This window comes from Stenella coeruleoalba (assembly GCF_951394435.1).
Source record: "Stenella coeruleoalba genome assembly, chromosome: 8".
In the NCBI taxonomy this organism is placed as follows: Eukaryota; Metazoa; Chordata; class Mammalia; order Artiodactyla; family Delphinidae; genus Stenella; species Stenella coeruleoalba.
In genome coordinates, this window is record NC_137154.1 from 2,941,467 (window position 1) to 2,960,981 (window position 19,515).

A 19,515-nucleotide genomic window follows, 5' to 3' on the forward strand; every position below is an offset into this window, starting at 1 on the left:
CTTCCCCGTGGTTCTCCCAGCAGGGGCCCTACCCCACCACGCTTTCTCCCCATTTGCAGGATTCCCTTCTGCATTCAGAGTAGAAGCTTATTTCACAGAAATCGGGGTGCACGGTCCCCTGGGCTGGATGGGGTGCTCCCGAGACCAGCCTCTGGGCCACTCCCCGTCCTTTACCACTGCAGCGAGAGTGCTGGGTCCCACCTGGGCTCTGCTCTGACCTTCCATTGTGCTGGGTCCCACCTGGGCTCTGCTCTGACCTTCCATTGTAGGGTCCCACCTGGGCTCTGCTCTGACCTTCCACGACCTTCCATTGTAGGGTCCCTGACTCACCAAGCCTCGGAGCGACTACAGGACCCCAGACAAGGTCCCCTTCAGGCTGGTGTCCTGATGCCAGGAGAGGGGGTCCCTCCCCTCGTGTCCTGCTTTTAAGGACCCATCCGTTCTCAGCAAGCCTGGCAAAGCCCCACGTGGCCTTTACGGAAACGCACACACCCCGGAATTTCTAGACTTTGGGGCGTAGAACCCCCTGGAGTGTGCACATCTCAACTGTGTCAGGAAATAGGCACAGGAAGCTACCTTGTCATGAAGGTGCAAAGGCGGCTGGGTAGTGGGACCGGAAGGAAGCATTAGGCCGAGTGCCAGGAGGACATGGGTTCCACCTGGACTCATCTGTGGGACCTTGGGGGAGCCCCAGCATCTCTCCCGGTCTCAGCAGCGACTGCAGGCATGAGCGCTGTCTCCACTCTGTCCCACGGCCGCACTGGGGGCTCTTTTATGATTAGGGCTGAGCCCAGATTCAAAGAGAGAGAACTAAGTGTCTTTTGTTGAAGTTCTTCGTGGCTTTGCAAGCGTTTGATCTCATACGCAGGCTGAGGGCTTAGAAGACTGTGTGGGGTAGAATTCGACTGAATGCAGAAAAAGGTTTCTATTCTGGGTTTAATGAGAGGGAGTGGAAAGACGCTTAAGGTGGCGTTCAAGAAAAAAGAACCGTCCACACGGGCACAGAAGAGGTGCCGACTTTAGCCAAGCTAGAAGGGACACATTGGCGCTAAGGGAGCATCAGGTGGTCAGAAGGGAGCCCGAAGAGAGAAAATCATCCTGTCTTGGCTCGTGGGGTGATGAGTGTCAAGTTCTCAGTCATCCGGGTCCAGGCACAAAACAGACATCAATTTACACTCATCCCTGGGGCCATTGGCCAAGACCTTTGGGAGGTCCACGGGTGTCCTCCGCGGGAGAGCTGGGAAGGGAAGTCTGGACAAATACCACGGCCTGGAGGGGCAGGATGCAGCCGGAGCTGGGCTGAGGGCAGGGAAGCAGCCCTTCCCTTAAATCGCAGTGCCATCGTTCGTCGTTGGCCGATGGCCGGTTCTAGGTTCTGTGGTCATCCTGCAGCCCGCGGGGCGGGGAAGGATGCTACACCAGAGAAAGGACCAGGGAAGGGCAGGCGGCAGGTGCTGGCGAGCACAGTAGGCGGTTCCTACAGAAATCTGGCTCAGACACAGCTCGATGATTTCCCCAGGATCACATGCTCATCGCTGGGGTGAGGTCGGGGTTCAAGCCCAGGTCTCCGACTCTGCCTCTTGTCCATCACATGCCCTGCGTTCTTGTAGAGTTTTCCAGTTAGTGGAAGCCAAATTCGACATGGAGAAGGGGAAAAAGATTTCAGAACACTGTTTTGCTCCTTTTGTTACAAATTTATCGATGTCCTTTTTGGTGCCCAGAACAGGTACTAAAATATTGATGAGGAAGAATGATGACAAAATTGTGTGACCAAGGGTTTGGGGTGGGAGTGGGGGGCAGGCGATAATCTTTGCTCAGTTCTCACTGGGGCCACGCTTAGATCCGCTCCGCCAGGTGGACAGCTCCCAGACAGCACCAAAGCTGGTGTGAAGGGCTCCGAGTCCTGGAATTCTCCAAGGCTGGGGGCTAAGGGCACTTGTCAGTGTTCAGATGGACCAGGCTAAGAGGCAGTCAGAGCACTGGGGGGGGGGCATGCCTGTGGCCCCAAGAGAGGACATCCTGCCTCTAATTGCTTGCTCGACTGCATGGTTTCAGTAGAATTCACCACCGTCGCTCAGAGCTAGGGACACCTGTGGTTGGCAACGAGGTCCTGGGTGTCCATTGCCTGTAGGGCCTGGGACAGAGTGGGCATCCAGTAAACGTCGGGTGACATGTTTGGACGTATATTCTCTTCATTCCGTCAAAAGCATGCTTTGTATTGAAGCCCTGCATCCCCTACCCCCGCCCAGACCCTGCCATCTTTCTGGCCACACGTGTTTCTCTCACCGACCGTCCAGTGTCGGTGAGGACGGTTTGTCCGTCGTGCGGACCACAGGTCACTGGTGCTGGGAACAAGCCCAATTCTGTCTTCTCGGCGTCACCACAGCAAAGGTTTATGGGAACTGGCCAAAAGTTGGGAGAACGGTGAGAGCGAAGGGTGATGGTGGCTGCCGTGGTCGCTTGCCCTCCATCGGGGTCTTTGCAGCGACGCTGAAGAAGGGACGTCTCCCAGGTGGTTCTGTCGGCGGCGTCTCCCACCTGCCCCGAGCCATTGGCTGAAGGGTCAGGGATCCTGCCCGCTCCCGGCCTGAGACCTGCCATTTCCGTTTCCTTATTTCGCTCATTACATGTCTCGGGCCACTGCGTCCTCTTGTCTCCCGAGCAGATGTCGCTCGTGGGGGCTTTTTGAGTGTCAGGCCGTTGGAAGCCTTCCCTCCTTCTGCTGCTAACGCGTCTTGCCAGAGAATGTTACCACGGTCAAAGCCAATCGTATCAAATTCGTTTAAAGGTACAGCTCACGGCTCAGTGTCTCACAATAGTGCCTGAGTTCTGGGATGCCACAGTTGTCATGGCAATGGTTCTTTGTTTGGGGAACCACAGCGTTATCCTGTGAAAGGCATGGGTCCAAACTGCAGGTTTCACCTCCCTTGGGGGCCACCTTCCAGCAAGCAGAGGTGCCAGACGGACCCGGGGGCTGTCTGCACTCCTCCCCTTTCCGTCGGCGCCTGTGACCATCTCCGGTCTTTTAGATGTTTGGGCTGAGTGGAGAATAACGAGTAGAATGAAGGACTGTGTAGAGGGGATGAACACTGGGGGTGTGCTCAGCCTGCCCCGAGGAAGCGGGTTCCTTGGGGTGTCACCGGCTCCCTTCCTCGTGGCAAGCCAAGAGATCCCCAGCTCTTTGCCCTGCCCAAGCGTGAGCCCAGATTTCAGCACCAACAAAGGAGCCCATGACACTTAAGACAGAGACAGATGAGAATTCCTACAAATCAGTTTGAATTGGCCCAATGGGGGAGGGGGAGGGGGAGGGGGTGAGAAGGGAACCGTAGGTGTCCGTGGCTTAGAGGACACACACCAGAGAATGGATATGAACATGGTCCAGAGACTGGTCAGGGACTGGTCACGCCTTTCCCGTGGCCCCTGTGCACCAAGACCGTGGTCTGTGGAGGGCGCCTGCGTGGCCCTCGCCGTTCCTGCCGGGCCCTTTCTGGAAGGAGATTTGTCCTTTTCTGCTTCCTCCCGCCCGGAGCCCCCAGCTCACAGCCTCTCCTGCTTGTGTTTCCTCTTCACACACGTGTTTTTCCTTCCTTTTCTGCTGTTAACCCTTCTCTGCAAACTTCAGGGCTGGGAGCGGGTACCTATAGGGCAGGGCGTCTCCACTCCCACACCCCACTCTTCACCCCACAGGCCGTCAGACGATGCAGGACCCACACCCTTTATCCGAAAAAAAGATCTCAGAATCGAAGCTTGTTCATAACTCATTGGCAGTCAGACTTGACCTGAACTGATTCGAGGCTATTTATACCCTTTATTTACCCTACTTTGTGTGATGGTCCATCATCTCCTGCAGGAATCCGCACGTGACTGATTATGGGACTCTGTCCAGACCCACCAGTGGTGCCCGTGATGGACAGCACGTGGGCTGTATCATCATGACGCAGCCGGGCAACAGCCCCACCCCACGCTTTTCAGAGACGGTGGCCTGGATCTGTATTTGTTGAATGAACAAGAGTTCTTAACCTTAAAATAACCCTGGGTCTACCTCCTAAGGATTTCAAAGGAGCCTTTCAAGATGGTGTTGCCTCCGAGGATGGGGTGCGTCTTTGCTTTAAAAATTAAAGGGCATCTTATTTGGAAATCACAGAGGCTTTCAGAAAATCTCTCCGTCAAGGTCAGAGAAGGACGTTGCCTCTTTCCCTGCCCATCCCCAGCCCCCTCCTGCCGCATGTGTCTACGGTTTCCCATAAAACCCCGCAGGGGCCTGGGAGGGCCGGGCGTATCTCCCTCTGCCGTGTTTAGGGTTTCTTCTCTTTCAGTCAGAGACACAGTTGTTTTTATTTCTCCAAATCTCTGTTTCCTCTTTTCCTGCCTGGTCGGTTCGGCAGATGGGTTAGGGGATCGTCAGGGTCTGGGGCCAGGGGCTCACGGCCTCCGTGAGAGTCAGACGTGGGCTCGGTGCGGATAGGCTGCCCAGGCACAGGCTGTGTCCACGTTCTGCCCTCTCTCCCCCCCGCCCCCCCGCACCCTAACCCTCTGTGCTGGTGGCTGGCAGTGCTCTCCCCTGACCTCTGCCCAGACCCTCAGACCCACCTCCTGCGTGCGGGATCCACTCACCCAGGTAGCCCAGAGCCCTCGCTGCACCCCAGGCTGCCATCTGTTATGGGCTGAATTGTGTCCCCCCAAATCCATACGTTAAGAGTCCTAACGCCCCATACCTCGGAATGTGGCCTTATTTGAAAATAGGGTCTTTGCAGAGGTAATCAAGTGAGGCCATGAGGGTGGACGCTAATCCAGTAAGTCCTTATAAAAAGGGGACATCTGGGGACAGACTTGCACACAGGGAGAACGGCCTGTGAAGATGCAGGCCTGGGTGGGGGTGATGCGTCTGCAAGCCAAGGATCCCCAAAGATGGCCACGAAATCCCCAGCAACGGCAGGGAAGACGGAAGAGATTCTCCCCCGCAGCCCCCGAGGGAACCCACCCGCCGACACCTCCATCTCAGACTTCCACCCTCCAGCACTGGGACAGTAAGTCCCCAGTCCGTGGGGCTTTGTCGCGGCAGCCCTAAAACACGGATACGCCATCTTCCTGGCCAACAGCCCTTCCTCCTGTGTGTCCCCGTCTCAGGGCACGAGAAGCCGTCACCCCTGACCGTCCTAGATTCTTCCTGGCTGCGCCGTCCAGCCCACCGGACTCCCATCTGTTTTCCCTCTAAGTATTTCCTCAATCTGCCCCCTCCCTCCCCACTGGTTTGGGCTTGTGTTTTTATGTCACCTGGACCACGGCAACAGGTCGTGGTGGTCTTCGCCCTGGTTTTGTCCCCCTTCGCTACCGAGCACCGCAGGCCGAGCGAGCTTCCACCACTCAGATTCTGTTGTTCCACTTAAAACCCCTTCCATGGTGCCCTGGGCATCCTCTTCTCATAAGGACACCAGTCATGGGATGAGGGCCCCCCTCCTCCCGTACAACCTCATCTTAACTCATTATATCTGCCAAGACCCTATTTCCAAATAAGGTCCCCGTCACAGGTTCTGGGTGGACACGAATTTGGAAAGGGGGAAGACGACACTGTCAATCAACCCCAGTGCAGGAGTCACTGTGCACCGCGTGTAGGGGTTTCCCGGACGAGGGGGCCTAGGGTGTCTCAGGCAGAGGAATGGGGTACAAATGGCTGGAGGTGAAGGGCCCCGCACGTCCCCAGCGGTGACCTAGCAGCAGGGCCGTGGCGAGTGCTCCACGCAGAGCTCCCGTCACTCGGCGACCCGCTGCCCTGTTCACCCCACGTCTGGAGACCACGACTCAGAGCGTGACATGCCTGAGTTGCACAGCCGCCTGCCCTGGCGAATACCTCTGCTCACGGCCATGCGTCAAGCCCCAGGCACAGGGCAGGAAGCACGCCCCGGCGCCCTCGGGAGCTCTGTGCCCTGGAGCTGGCTGGGAGCAGGGACAGCAGCCAGTGAGGTGGGAGACACAGGCCGGGTGGCGGGCAGGTCTGCACGGAGCTTCGCCCCTCACAGTGCAAGCCCGGTCCGGAAGCATCAGTTCCCCTCCCCACCCCACCCCAAGTGCGACACATGGAGCTGTCGGTCCCGACTGGTTTCATAACGGCAAGGTGGTGCGTGCCCTGCATCCCCTGCCTGTGGGCACGGCCCCCGTCATTCATGCCGGTCCGGAGGACTGGCCGAGGTCGTGGGGTTCTGCAGTGTATCGGTCAGCTCGGGCTGCCGCCCCACAGCTCAAACAACAGCATCTTTTGTCTCCAGTCCTGGAGGCTGGAATCCGAGATCCAGGTGTGGGCAGGGCTGATCCCTCCTGAGGCCTCTCTCCTTGGCGTGTAGATGGCCGTCTGCTCCCCGTGTCCTCACGGGGTCGGCCCTCTGTGTCTGCCTGTGTCCTGGTCTCTTCTTCCTATAAGGACACCAGCCATGTAGGAGTAAGGCCCACCCTAGTGACCTCATAACTTACCCTCATTAAAGACCCTGCGTCCTGGTGGGAAGCATCCGCGCAGCACAGGGAGATCAGCTGGGTGCTTCGTGACCACCTAGAGGGGTGGGATAGGGAGGGTGGGAGGGAGGGAGACGCAAGAGGGAGGGGATATGGGGACATATGTATGCGTGTAGCTGATTCACTTTGTTATTCAGCAGAAACTAGCACAGCACTGTACAGCAATTATACTCCAACAAAGATATTAAAAAGGAAAAGAAATACAGACCTTGCCTCCAAATACAGTCACAGGTGTAGGTACCGGGGATTAGAGCTTCCACAGATGGATTTCGGAGGGACACTGTTCAGCTGAAAGCACGCGGTGGCCACCTGCACACGGCCTCTGCCTTTGGGAACCCCGCCCCTTGGTTCCAGGACAGTGGCGCTCTGGGTGGGAATCGGGTAGCTGAGCAAAAGGGACCCGCTAAGGATGAGAGGGGCCCCCGTCCCACGCTGGTGACCTAGGCCTGGCACAGGCAGCTCCTGTCAGGTGGCCCTTGTCCTTGGGGGGTGCTCACCGATTGCATCCCCACCACCAGGTGTGGACACGGCGCAACTCGACATGCCGGCTACGAGCATGGACTCTGGAGCCCGTTCTCGGTCTGCATCTTGACGCTGCCACTTAGGGGCCGTGTGACTTCAGGGGGCTAGTAACTTACCCTGTCTGTGCCGTAGTCGCGTCCTCTGTGTCTCAGGGGAAAATGCCAGTCAGCGCCCTCGGGTGGTTCTGGTGAGGATGCCTGTCAGGGCCGTGCCTACCCTGAAGCGGTGGTGATGGAGAGGGACTCGTTACTACAGCACAAGCCCCCGTTCTCAGAGGGAGAGCCCGAGTCCTCGGAGCTGATACGACTTGGCCTGACTGACCCTGGAGGGTGCAGGGTGGGAAGCCAGGTTTGTCCGAGAACAGGTCACACACACGGCTCTGGGTCCGTGGCCCATGTCTCTGTGTCACCCCGACCCTGGGCAGGTGGGACCCTTTTCTAGGTTGAGCACGGAACTCACCTGCAGGCTCTTGACCACACTGTTGAAAGTAAGAAAACAGAACCGAGAAAGGAAAACTTCCTATCACTGCTTCTGCTGTTTGTGTTTCTAGTTAAGCCGTCGAATACCTGCCGCTGCTGGATTCGCACAGTCAGCACAGGGCTCAGGTCCCCCGGTAATTCCACCCAACTGCTCGCCCAGCGTTGGCGCTGATCAGTTTCATGGGCGGCAGCAGGCAGCGATGGGAGGGAGTGGTGACAGACATGCTGTCGGAACGTGGAATCCGGCTGGGGGCGGGAGGGGGGCCATCGTCGCAGGTGCCTTGGGGGCCGCCGTGGAAACCCACCAGCCACGTCCCTGGGGCATTGGTGCTGAGCGCTCAAAACCCTTCCTGGGGAACGTTACAGAGACGTAGACAGAAATGCCCAGGCTGTAGCTGTCGTCACAGAATGATGACTGTGCTGCGGGGTGAATGCTACAGGGAGGCTTCTGCTGGGGTGAGGGGCGGGCCTCGGGCTGGCTCTGACTCTGGTGCGGGATGAGTACAAACCTATAGGCTCCGTCCTCCAAAGGCAAAGTGGCCGAGCTCACCCCTTCGTCCCGGGCCGGTGGCCTGGGGAGGTGTCTGTGCCCCGAAGACCAGGAAGAGCTGTCTGGCTGCACATCCTGTTCGGACGTGCGAGGCTGCCCTCCTGTCCCTCTGGTGCTGGAACCCTGGCCCTGGCCCGGGCCTCCGGACCTGCCTGTGGCCCCTGCCGCTCGTGTGGAGTTGGGTCCCTTGCAGGGGCTCCTCCCTGGCCCCTGCACCTGTTCCGGATTCTTCCAAGGACTCGGATGGGTGGGAGTCCTTTCATGGGACCCGCCCCCGCCTCCTCTCCCTGCCTGCATCTGTTCCTGCATGGGTACCACTCGAACACTTGCCAACCCCCAACTTAGGACGGACGTGTCTGTTCTAGGGTTTGGGAGAATCTGAGTGGGGAGTCCCTTCCCCAGGGACCTCCCACTCCCCTCTCAAGCACACCTGGTCTGGTTCCAGTCCCCCCGGGCTCCCAGTCGCGCTCTGGGGCCCACACAGGTGTTACTCGGTTGGCATCTGCTTCCCTGAATTACCAGCCGCTGGCTCCTGCATCTTTTGGAGTGAGCCACGGTGAGGGGGGAGAAACACCAGTGGGTTCGCTCCTGGGCCCTCATCTCTTACCTAGAGATGTCCCCGGGGCTCTGCTCCCACAGGACCACGTCCTCAGGACCGGTGGGACCTGCCTAACGGCCGGGCTGTGCCCAGCCATGCCACGGGAGGGCGGCTGTCTCCAGGAACCCCTGTGAAAATGTTTCTGCCACTAGATCCCTCGAGAGCCCGACAGACCTGCCTTTGGAGCATGAGTCCCGGTTGTGTGGGCTTGTCTGCTCTCCAGCAAGACAGCCTGTGTTTTTCATAAGATGGAACACGGCCTCACCCTGTGAGCGAGTCCCTGGGCAAGAGGAAAAGCCATACCTGCCGCCCAGCTGGGGCTTGTGGTCCCACTGAGGGAGAAATCAGAGGGTTCTTCACCAGGACATGATGAAGTGAGGCGGCCGTTAGCGGGAAAGGAAGGCTTAGGGCCTCGCACATGCCCGGGGCTCTCCTGGCCAGAACTGCCCATCCCAATGGGAATTACTTGGGGGGCTTCGTTCTGGACGCTGCCCTTTCTGCAGGAGCTGTTGGGCTGCACTGGTGACAGAGTAGACACAGGAAAACTCACACCCAAAGGGGCCTTTAGTGATGACTAATGTCTGCTCTAGGTTGCTTTGTTCCCAGCTCCTTTCATGAACTGATAAGAAAAGTCATTCTTGCTGAGATTCGACTTTTGGTTGTACCCTCCGTCCTTGGAAGTTGCTGCCCTCAGATCCTCAAACGCATCCTTGGGTGCGTGAATTACTGAGGTCCGCAGCGAATCGTGATTTTGACTTTCTGGAAAATCAACACAGAGAAGCACTTAGGACTCTCTGTGTAGCCAAATGTTAGTCCCGAATGTTCCTGGGTCTCATCTGCCCCTTGGTTTGCATCCCCCCTTGGCTCCGGAATGCTGATCACCCACTTCTCACAGAAGCCTCCTGTCTTCTCTTCTGCTGTGTCTCGTTCCTCCTAAACCACCCCCCCATTTGGTGCCGAAAGGAAGCATGGGATCGTGTCCCCGAGTTTTATTCTGCTGCCTGCTTTCCCGTGGGCAGGGAGCGGCCCGGCTATGCCGTCTGGGGTTGAAGCCCGTGTTTTGCCGAGAGGGTGTAGACCTGGACGCCTCCCTTGTGATGTGTGCCTTGGAGTCCGCTCCAGAACACAGGGCACTGCGGGGCCTTCAGACAGGGCAGGGGTCTCGTCACCAATGTGCTGACAGCGCAGGAGCCTGAAGGATGGTGGAGGACCACCCCCCCCCCATAGTAACTGCAGGGAGAGGAGGACGGTGGTACCAGAGCATCGGGGGCTGGGATCACCGGGGAGGGGCCCCCTGACCGACGGCCCCAGACATTTTATCTGGTGACTGAAGTCATGGTGGGGGCGGGGAGCAGAAACTCAGGCACCATCGTTGCTCCTGGATCTTTGGGGCTGGGCAGCCCCTGGCCCAAGGTGGTGCTCAGTTTCTATGGAAGGAAGGAGGGAGGGAGGGAGGGAGGGAGGGAGGGAGGGAAGGAAGGAGGGAGGGAGGGAGGAGGGAGGGAGGGAGGAGGGAAGGAGGGAAGGAGGGAGGAGGGAGGGAGGGAGGGGGAGGGGGAGGGAGGAGGGAGGGAGGAGGGGAGGGAGGGAGGAGGGGAGGGAGGGAGGAGGGAGGGAGGGAGGAGGGAGGGAGGGAGGAGGGAGGGAGGGAGGAGGGAGGGAGGAGGGGAGGGGGAGAGGGAGGACAGGTTCACTCGTTTGGTGAGACAGTGGTCAGGTTCAGGCTGTAAGGAAAACACCAGTTCTCAGCCGCTTCATTGAAGGCAATGCCAGGTAGTCTCCACAGGGCTCGAGGGTGGTCTTGAAGATGCCTGGTTCTCCTCAGCTCCTGCCTTTTGAGTCTGCCTTGCTCCCCCGACCCCCCAAGTGTCCCGTCCCATGGATGCTGTAGGGGAAGCGGTCGGGGAGAAGTGAGTCCCCCAGGGAGCAGGCTTCCAAGGAGGCCCCGCCCAGGGACTGGGCAAGCTGGGCATGTGGGAGGAGCCGCCCACATATTTTAATAACATAATGAGTCTGGACGATATAATAACCGCCTGCCCCCCTCCCCCCGGGATAAAACCTAGCAGAGCTGGAAAGCCAAAGGAAAGGAGGGCATGACGGTCCTAGTTCAGCAACTTTTAGGCAGGTCTCTCTGCTTTGCCGTGACTAAGTATGGAATTTCTTTTTCTTTCTAAGTCGCTTTTTTGTTCTTTTATTGTTTTTTTCCCATAATAAAATAAAAAATTAATTTAAATGAAGGTATTAACATATATTTATTTATTGCACTGATGTCACTGCCATCATTTATTTTTAAGTTAAATTTTATTTAATTATTTAAACAAATAACATTCCTTTTGTCAAACTAAACGGTGAAAAGTTTACAGATGAGGACCCTGAGGCAGTTTCTCATTTTTTACAAAGGGCGTGTGGGCAGGGAAAGCGGCTTCGGGGATAGGAATAGCAGCCTTTGGGAAAAGATGTGGATTCCCCTCAAGACCCCATCTTTGCCTGGCGACTGGGGGTTGTTGGGCAACAAGGCTGCTGCATCTCATCAAGGCTGGGCGGCCCGTGGAAGCTCGCTAAGGCAGGTGTCCTGGTGACAACTTCCATGCCCTCTCTGGCAGGATGGCACACCTAAGCCCACTTACTCATAGGCGGATTCCTCACCCAGTCCACTGTGTTCTTTCTGTGTCCCTTCAGAACAGGGACATTCTAGGCTCACGTGCTCCAGATTCTCGGTCAGGCTCAGTTTAGACTTTGCTGAATTTTGCACCATCTTTTCTTTCCTGTGTACTCGCTTCCCCAAGTGCCCGTGAGCCAGACCCAGGATTAGAAGTTGAATCTCTCCGGGTGCCCTCAGTGAGGCTGCAGGTCTGACTCCTCTGGCCTCCCCAGCATCTCCAGGGCCCCTCAGACCCACTCCTGGGGTCTCAAAGGAGGATTGTCTGAGTCAGCTGGGGCTGCTGTGACAAAGCCCCACGGACTCAGTGACTTCTAAACAGTAGACGTTTATTTCCTGCTGTGGAGGCAGGAAACCCGAGATCGGGGCCAGCACGGTCGGTTCCGGTCACCACCCTCTTCCCGCCATGCAGACGGCCTGCTACCTGCTGTGTCCTCACATGTTGGAAGGAGAGCAAGCTAGCAGTCTGGCTTCTTCTTATAAGGGCGCTAATCCCACCACTGGGGCTCCATCCTCATGACCTCATCACCTCCGAAGTCCCCTCCTCCAAACGTCACCACATTGGGATTAGGGTTCCAATGTAAGAAATGTGGGTGACCCATTCAGTCCATTGCAGGAATAGAGAGCCTCTCCACAACCGGCTGGCGTTACCTTGAGAACCCCCAGGTCACTGGGTTGGGATCTTGCCCAGGTCACTTCTCATCAGGCCTCAGTTTCCCCATCTGACAGTGAGGGACCTGAGCCAACCTGCGGCCAAGCCACCATCACTCACTTGGGGTGGACGTTGCTGAGGACCTCGTGGGCTCACTGAACTCTGTGAGCACAGACGGTTCTTTCTTAACTTCTTTAATTTGCCCTGGACATTCCCATCTTCTTTGCCCCCCTCCCCTTTTCCCTATACACAAGCCCCTCCCATTTGAAAATACGCAAACAGCCACAGTCCCAGCAGGGTCGCCACAGCAAGAGCGGGGTTTGATCTTCCAGAGGCTGCCCTTGGAAAGACCTCTTCCCTTTTCCTTCTCTGCCATGAGAAGTGGATGGAAGTGGACGCCTGGGCCTGATCTGGTCCTCAGCAGGGTGTCTGGGGGTCGGTAACGAGGGCCCAGGACGGGATTGCCAGTGCCTCTTCCCTGTGACTCCTTGCATTAGTTTGTTAGGACAGTCGAAACAAAGTCAACAGACAGGGGCTTAAAACAGCAGAAACTGGGCTTCCCTGGTGGCGCAGTGGTTGAGAGTCCGCCTGCCGATGCAGGGGACACGGGTTCGTGCCCCGGTCCGGGAGGATCCCACATGCCGCGGAGCGGCTGGGCCCGTGAGCCATGGCCGCTGGGCCTGCGCGTCCGGAGCCTGTGCTCCGCAACGGGAGAGGCGACAACAGTGAGAGGCCCGCGTACCGCAAAAACAAAACAAAACAAAACAAAAACACAGCAGAAACTGATGGTCTTCCGCATTCTGGAGGCTGGAAGTCCAAGGTCAAGGTGACGGCAGCACTGCTTCCGTCTGAGGGCTAGAGGGAGGATCTGTTCCGGACCCCTCTCCTTGGCTTGTAGACGGCTGTCTTCACATTCACATGGGGTCCTACCTGTGTGTGTGTGTGTGTGTGTCTGCCTGTCTGGCTGGCTGGCTGGCTCTCTCTCTCTCTCTCTCTCTCTCTCTGTGTCCAGATCTCTTCTTATGAGGACACTAGTTACATTGGACTAGGGCCCACCCTTATGACCTCCTTTCAACTTGATTACCCCTGTAAAGGCCCTATTTCCAAATAAAGTCACAACCCAGTCTCCACCCCAGCAGCTGGAAGAGGGATCTTCAAAATAGCACATAATTCTGACCATATCACCCCCACCCACTACCCCAACCCCACTGAAACACTTCGTTGCCCTCGCAGTGGGTTTAGCATCAACTCTAAGCTCCTTTAGGCCTGGGAGGCCCTGTGTGACCAGCCTCTTCCCAGCTTCCACTCATCTTGGGGCCATTCCGCCCACTGCTCTCTGAGTTTCAGCTGCACCTTCTGCTCCTAAGGCCACTTTATCTAATTTGGGTGCTGCCCTGTTCTCCGCGATCGCGGCTGCCTGTTGACCGCATGGTTCTCCTCCAGCTTAGATCACTCGTTTGTTCCTGGGCTTGTTTATTATCTGATCCTACGGACGGGCCCGTGTCTGGCTTGTTCCCTGCCCTGACCCCATGCCTGCCACTGGGTCAGCCCTCAGCTGAGTTTCTTGGTGGATAAACGGACATGCGGCTGCCGCTCGCAGGCCCTTTTGGCCTTGGTTCTGCACCTGCCAGCCCCTCCCAGGGCACGGCCCCTGCAGCGATGCCTGTGGGGTCCTGGGTTTGCGCTCAGCTGGAAATTCTAAGACCAGGACCCCTGGTTCTGAGCAGCAGAGAGTTAAGTGGCATCAAAGAGGCCGATTCAGGGCAGTTACGCCTGGGAGGGCTATTTGCATGGGTTTTTTTAACACCAGTTCTAAAACCTATTTTCCACCAGATAAGACTTGATGAGAATTTTGATTGAAATCATATGCTCTGATATGCGTTCAGGTGCTGGTCGGGCCGGGGATTTTTTTGCAGTCAGGAGGCCCAATTATTCTACCTCATTCAGAGCCCGTTTCAGCGCCGCTGACGCAGGAGAACGTGCATTTCCATCTTGATACACTTTTGTGGCGTCAGAGCCCTCCTGGACCTCGTTGTGCGGTACTTTGAAAGCATTAGTCCTCACAACGCATTTTAAAAGGACATTTGGAGGAGTAAAACCATTAGTAGCTTTGGGACCTATTTCTTTCCAAGTGGAAACAGAGGCTTTGTAGCAGGACTTGCTGTGAAACGTGACATTCCAAGGGCAGGGTTGAAACGCACAGGTGAGAGGCGGGATGTATTCACCAGGCCTCACTGAGATGCCTGGCGGGGTTGCCATTTTGGACTTGCAGGGCTCGTGGACTCAGCACATCAACCTCTCCCCTGAGCAAGGGGGCCAAGCGGGCCAGCGCTGCCCTCTGTGTAGCCAGCAGGTTGAGGGCCGCCGGCTGTGTCATCTCCCTGGGTCCTGGGGGAGAGCCTCGTCGAGCTGCACTGGGGCTCCCGGAGAAACGAGAAGTTAGAACGAAGGGAATTTATGTTACGGTTCACGTGCCCTCTTTCCTTATTGGCTTTCACCTCCCCTCACTAGAATATACGCTCCTTGAGGGAGGTTTCATTCATGACTTTATCCCAAGTGCTTAACACAGTGCCTGGCACACGGTAGGTGCTCCTTCACTATTTGTTGGATGAATGAAGGAAAGGACGGGTGGGTGGGTGGGCAGTTGGATGGATGGATGAGTAGCTGGATGGATAGATGGGAGGATGGATGGATGGATAGATGGGAGGATGGATGGATGGATGGTTGGATGGAGGAAGGGAAGGAAAGAGATACTGTTGATGATTTAAACTGGTTCATTGGGCTAGGACACAGCTCCTACCCAAAGTTATGGTGAGGGAAAGGAATGGAGTGAGATGTGAAAAGATATAGCAGCTAAAGAACATGGCAAAGCATCCCCCCCACCTCCACAGAGCAGATGCTCATTCATTGTCATAGAACAGAACTAAGCAGCCAATGTCAATACCTTGTATATCTCGTCTCAGCGTCAATACCTTGTATATCTCGTCTCAGCGTCAATACCTTGTATATCTCGTCTCAGCGTCAATACCTTGTATATCTCGTCTCAGCGTCAATACCTTGTATATCTCGTCTCAGCGTCAATACCTTGTATATCTCGTCTCAGCGTCTCAGCGTCAATACCTTGTACATCTTGTCTCAACGTCAATACCTTGTACATCTTTCTAAAACTAGAGTACAGGATTTCGAATCTATTTTTCGCTTGACTCAGTTTAAGGGGTGGTGATACCTATTCATCTACTTATGCTGCTGTCCATCTACCCATCCATCCTCCTGTCCATCCATCCATCCACTCACCCATCCTATCCATCCTTTCATCCATCCACCCAGAGAGTATGTACTATGCTTTTTTGACCCTGTGCTAGGCGCCAGTGATGCCATGGGGGAGAGGACACCTGAAGTCACAGGGACAGATGGCTGTCCCCGCTTCGAAAAGAATTCTCAAGGAAGGCTTTGCTGAGGGTGCCATTTGGTCGGGAAGCTGTATGGTGGGAGGCGTCAGCTGTGCAGAGATGTGTGCAGATAACACATTCCTGAAAACAGCTTCTGCCACCTCCTTGTGGTGGAAAAAAAGCCTGCTTGGGCTCTCCTGGGTACCTGGGGACGCCAGGTGTGGGCATGTGAGAGGGCAGGGGGTCCAGAGTCCTGGAGGAGAGGTGCAAGACAGGAGCGGGGTCCCCAGGACCTCATGGTCCCAAATCCGTGGTCTGGATTTTGTTCTAAACGTGATGAAAAACCTTCTAGGGGTTTTGGTGAAGGAGTCTCCCTGATGTGTATTTTCAGGAAGAATCCGTGGACTGCTGTGTGGACAGTTGCCTTTAGGGAGGCGAGGGAAGCAGGGTGATGTGTAAGGAGGCTGCCGTGTCCAGGGAGATGGAGCAGTGGGCTTGGAGGTGGAGAGCGGGGACAGGCTGTGTGTCTGCCTCGCTGCCAGGGGAGGGGTGTGGAGGGTGATGCCTGGGCTTCTGGCTGAGCGCCTTGGTGGACGGCGAAGGCTGGAGGAAGCGACAGGCTTGGCAGTGTGCACAGGCACGCGTGTCACTTTAGACACAAGTCCTCGCTGCCTCTGCCCGCTGACGTGGCGCGTTAAGGGTTAAGTGAAGGAGCAGCCTGACCACGCTGCGCTTTGCACATTTCGTGGCCAGCGCTGCTGTTATTTTCTATGATCACGGCAGTGAGTTTTGATGGTTCCATTTAGAACGCATTCGGAGCAGGAGACGGGGAGCAGATGCTCCGGGGTGGCTTCTGGGCAGCGCTCTGCTCTTTCTTGACAGAGCGCGGGCTGGGTACAAGCCACACCCTAATTTTAGCTCCCAGCACACTTGGGCTGGGATGAAAGCTGAGAAGCACAGGTCACGCGTGTGCCACGATTTGAATAATGCCCCCTCCTCCCGGCGTCTTGCAGCTTGCCACGGGCCCTGAGAGTCTGAGCTGCCGAGCAGAGATTCCGAGATGGGGCCGGCGGGGGCTGCAGCCAACCCCGCCAGGCACCGGTCCAGGGCTCCCTGCGAACGCTGGCCGCTGGTCACCCGTGGACGCGCCCCGTCACCCTTACCTGCTGTTGCCGCCACTCTCCAGCCTTCAGCAGAATTCACAGGACCTCGGCGCCCCCTGTGAAATGACGTCCTGGCGTCTCTTCGGGAAAGCACGACGATGCCAGTCTTCTATCCTGCCCTGTGCTGAGGCTGCTGGGCCCCATGGGCCCTCGCGATTCCTCCTGGGGCGTCCCAGACCTCCTGGACTCAGATCTCCCCATCGTGCCCCGTGCCACCCTGGGCAGCACGTGCTGGGCCCCGGCAGGGACCGGAGTGCTGGGGGCAGTGGGGTGGGCTGCCGGACCCGTGAGTCCCCGGCTACCGAAGTGGTAGATGACCAGGGGTCCCAGGCGATGCTGAGGAGAGCAGGCAGAGCGATGCCAAGGGCTCTGGGCACAGAGACGGATGCGGGTGGGTTTGAATCCCAGTTCTGCCAATAGCTTACTGGGTGGGATTTTATCAGCCCCCTGTAACTGTGGTTCAAGAAAGCAGGAATCAGGTGCCTTGCTGTAGGGCCAAAGGCACACCGTGCCGAGGCAGGGGACTGGGTGAAGCCGGCCAAGCAGAGGGCAGTGTTTCTGTACACACACAGCTGGTCTGTGTTTCTTTGTCCCTCTTTTGAGAGAGACACGGAAGTAAAGAATCTTTCCCTCTTCCTAATCCTACGAGTCGCGGAGGGGCCTCGAGCACCTGGAGAGCTCCCCCCTTTTGGGGGCCTCGAACACCTGAAGAGCTCCCCCCTTTTGGGGGCCTCGAGCACCTGGAGAGCTCCGCCCTTTGGGGGTAGCTGGCGCTTGGCTTTGGCCAGTGGGCGCCATGCAGGACGTGGGCAGGTGCCTCCAGGTCCTCTAGTTGTACGAGTGTGTCCCGAAGCACAGGCTTTGTGTACGAAATCAGTGACCTATTAAAATAAAACCGTTTGACTTGGCCTCAGACCACCTGTCAGCAGCCCCTCTTAAAGATGTTAGCGGAGACGTAAGTAAGACTGTAATTTTTAAAGTAACCATCCATCCACCCATTCATCCATCTGCCCGCCCATCCATCCATTTATCCATCCGTCCATTTACCCACCCAGCCATTCAGTCTTCCAACCATCCATTCAGTCCACACACCCATATACCATTCATCCTTCCACCTTTTCAAGGACCCATCTATCCTGCCTCCAATCCACCCATCCGTCCATCGTCCCACCCACCTATCCATCTATCCATCCATCTACCCATTCATCCATCATCCGTCCATCAACCATCCATTCATTTATTCCTCATCTATCCATCTGTCCATCCATCCATCCACTCACCTGTCCACCCATCCACCCATCCATCCATCCACCCACTTACCTATCCTTCCTGCTTTCCCTTCTTCCTTTTTTCCTGTCGTCCACTCATCCATCCATCTCCCCTTCCTTTCTACTTTCATTCCTTCATTCTTCCCTGTTTTCTTCTCATACACCCATCCATCCACCCATCCATTCATTCATCCCACATCTGCTCAGTGCTGAGGCTGTGCTCTCCACACAGAAGGTGGCTCTCCTGCCTTCAAGGACAGCCAGTTTATCTTCACCCACTGCCTGCTGTGAGTTTAGAGGCCAGGATTTGAACCCTGGACTTCCTTCACTCCTGTGTTCTTACCACTGTCCACACCTGGGGAGCCCCGTCACAAGTCCCAGGCACCCTGCGTGTTCTCTGCACGCGGCTCAGCTCTCACCTTCGCAGCCAGCCTTTGACGTGCTCCACAAACACGATTCCCGAGATCTCTGCCAATCAGTCGGTGTGACGCCTGTGTGGCACCATGTGGACCCTTCAGGGGGACAGAAAGAGGAGCCAGCGGGATCAGGACGCTCGGTCCCCCTGGGCTGCATGTTCTGAGGGCCGTCCAAGGGCCAGGCGTTACGTCTACTGCCGGGTCCCATCCTGGTTCTCGTAGGGGTTCCAGGCGCAGGGCCCACTGAGCTTGTATATGTAGAGGAGGGCGGCGGGGGGGAGAATTCTGCTCCGATAGGTACCGAGTACCTGGGACTACCTCACGGGATGGTGGGTACAGGTTGGGTACAGGGATTGGGATTCACACCCTCCCAGGTTCCCATGGGGGTCAGTACGCGCGAAGTTGCTAGAAACGTGCCTGAGCCATCACCGGGCTCAGCGTCTGTTACTGTCTCCATCGCCGTCATCATCCACATGGTTCTGGGGGTCCCTCCCAGCTTGGGGGCTGGGCTCGCACAGGGTGGTGGCGCTGGGTGATGATTTCCCCTTGTCCAGGGACCCGTCGTAGGCAGGTGGGCGGGGCTCGGAGTCCCCCCGGGTAGTGGCAGCTGTGGACGATTCCCCCAAAACAGGGCCCCGGTTGCAGCTGCTTTCTGGGGGGCTCTGTCTGGCTTCCGCTGGACCAAGAAAGAAGAGGCTGACTGAAGGGCACTGTCCATAGGTTGTTGGAATTGTTGGGAGGATGGGACCTGAGCCGGGGGGTGCAGGGGGTGGGGCACAGTGGGGAGGGTCCCGCAGTCGTCTGTGACTCAGGTGGGCTGAGCCGTCAGTTTTCCAGACTTCTCCAGAAGCCGGGTGACTTCTCAGCCACTGAATCGTGGGTCCCCTGGGCTCAGGATACCTTGTTTGTTTCCTCCAAGCTCTTTTCCTCACGTGACCAAATTGGATTAAGGAGGAGGAGAGAACAGGGCAAAGCGGTTTTTAATTATCCCTCGTAATGAAGTCGGTGACAAGCAGGTGAGCTTGCTGTGCATACAGCCAGGGCCACAGGGGCACCTATTGGCGTCTGGCCAGAGGGCCGTCCATCCTTTCTTTATAACAGGTCACCAGAAGCGTCCAGATTGCTGGGACAGCAGGACCAGGCCCCAGGCCACCTCACTCCACAGATGATAATTGGAACATCCAGGGCCAGCTTTCCAATGGCCGTGGGTGAAACACGCTTCTGAACTTCTGCAGAAACATAATTGAGTGTGGCCGGTGCCACTGTCCCCTCCTGAAATGGGCCGCCGATGCAGCAGGGAGACCAGTCCCGTCCC

At 56.9% G+C, this 19,515-nt stretch overlaps 1 protein-coding gene across 1 annotated transcript in view; it reads left to right on the forward strand.

The window, feature by feature from the left end:
* Positions 1-19,515, forward strand: part of SHANK2 (SH3 and multiple ankyrin repeat domains 2) — a 552,956-nt gene that overhangs the window by 225,937 nt on the left and 307,504 nt on the right. The gene's annotated exons all lie outside the window — the stretch shown is intronic.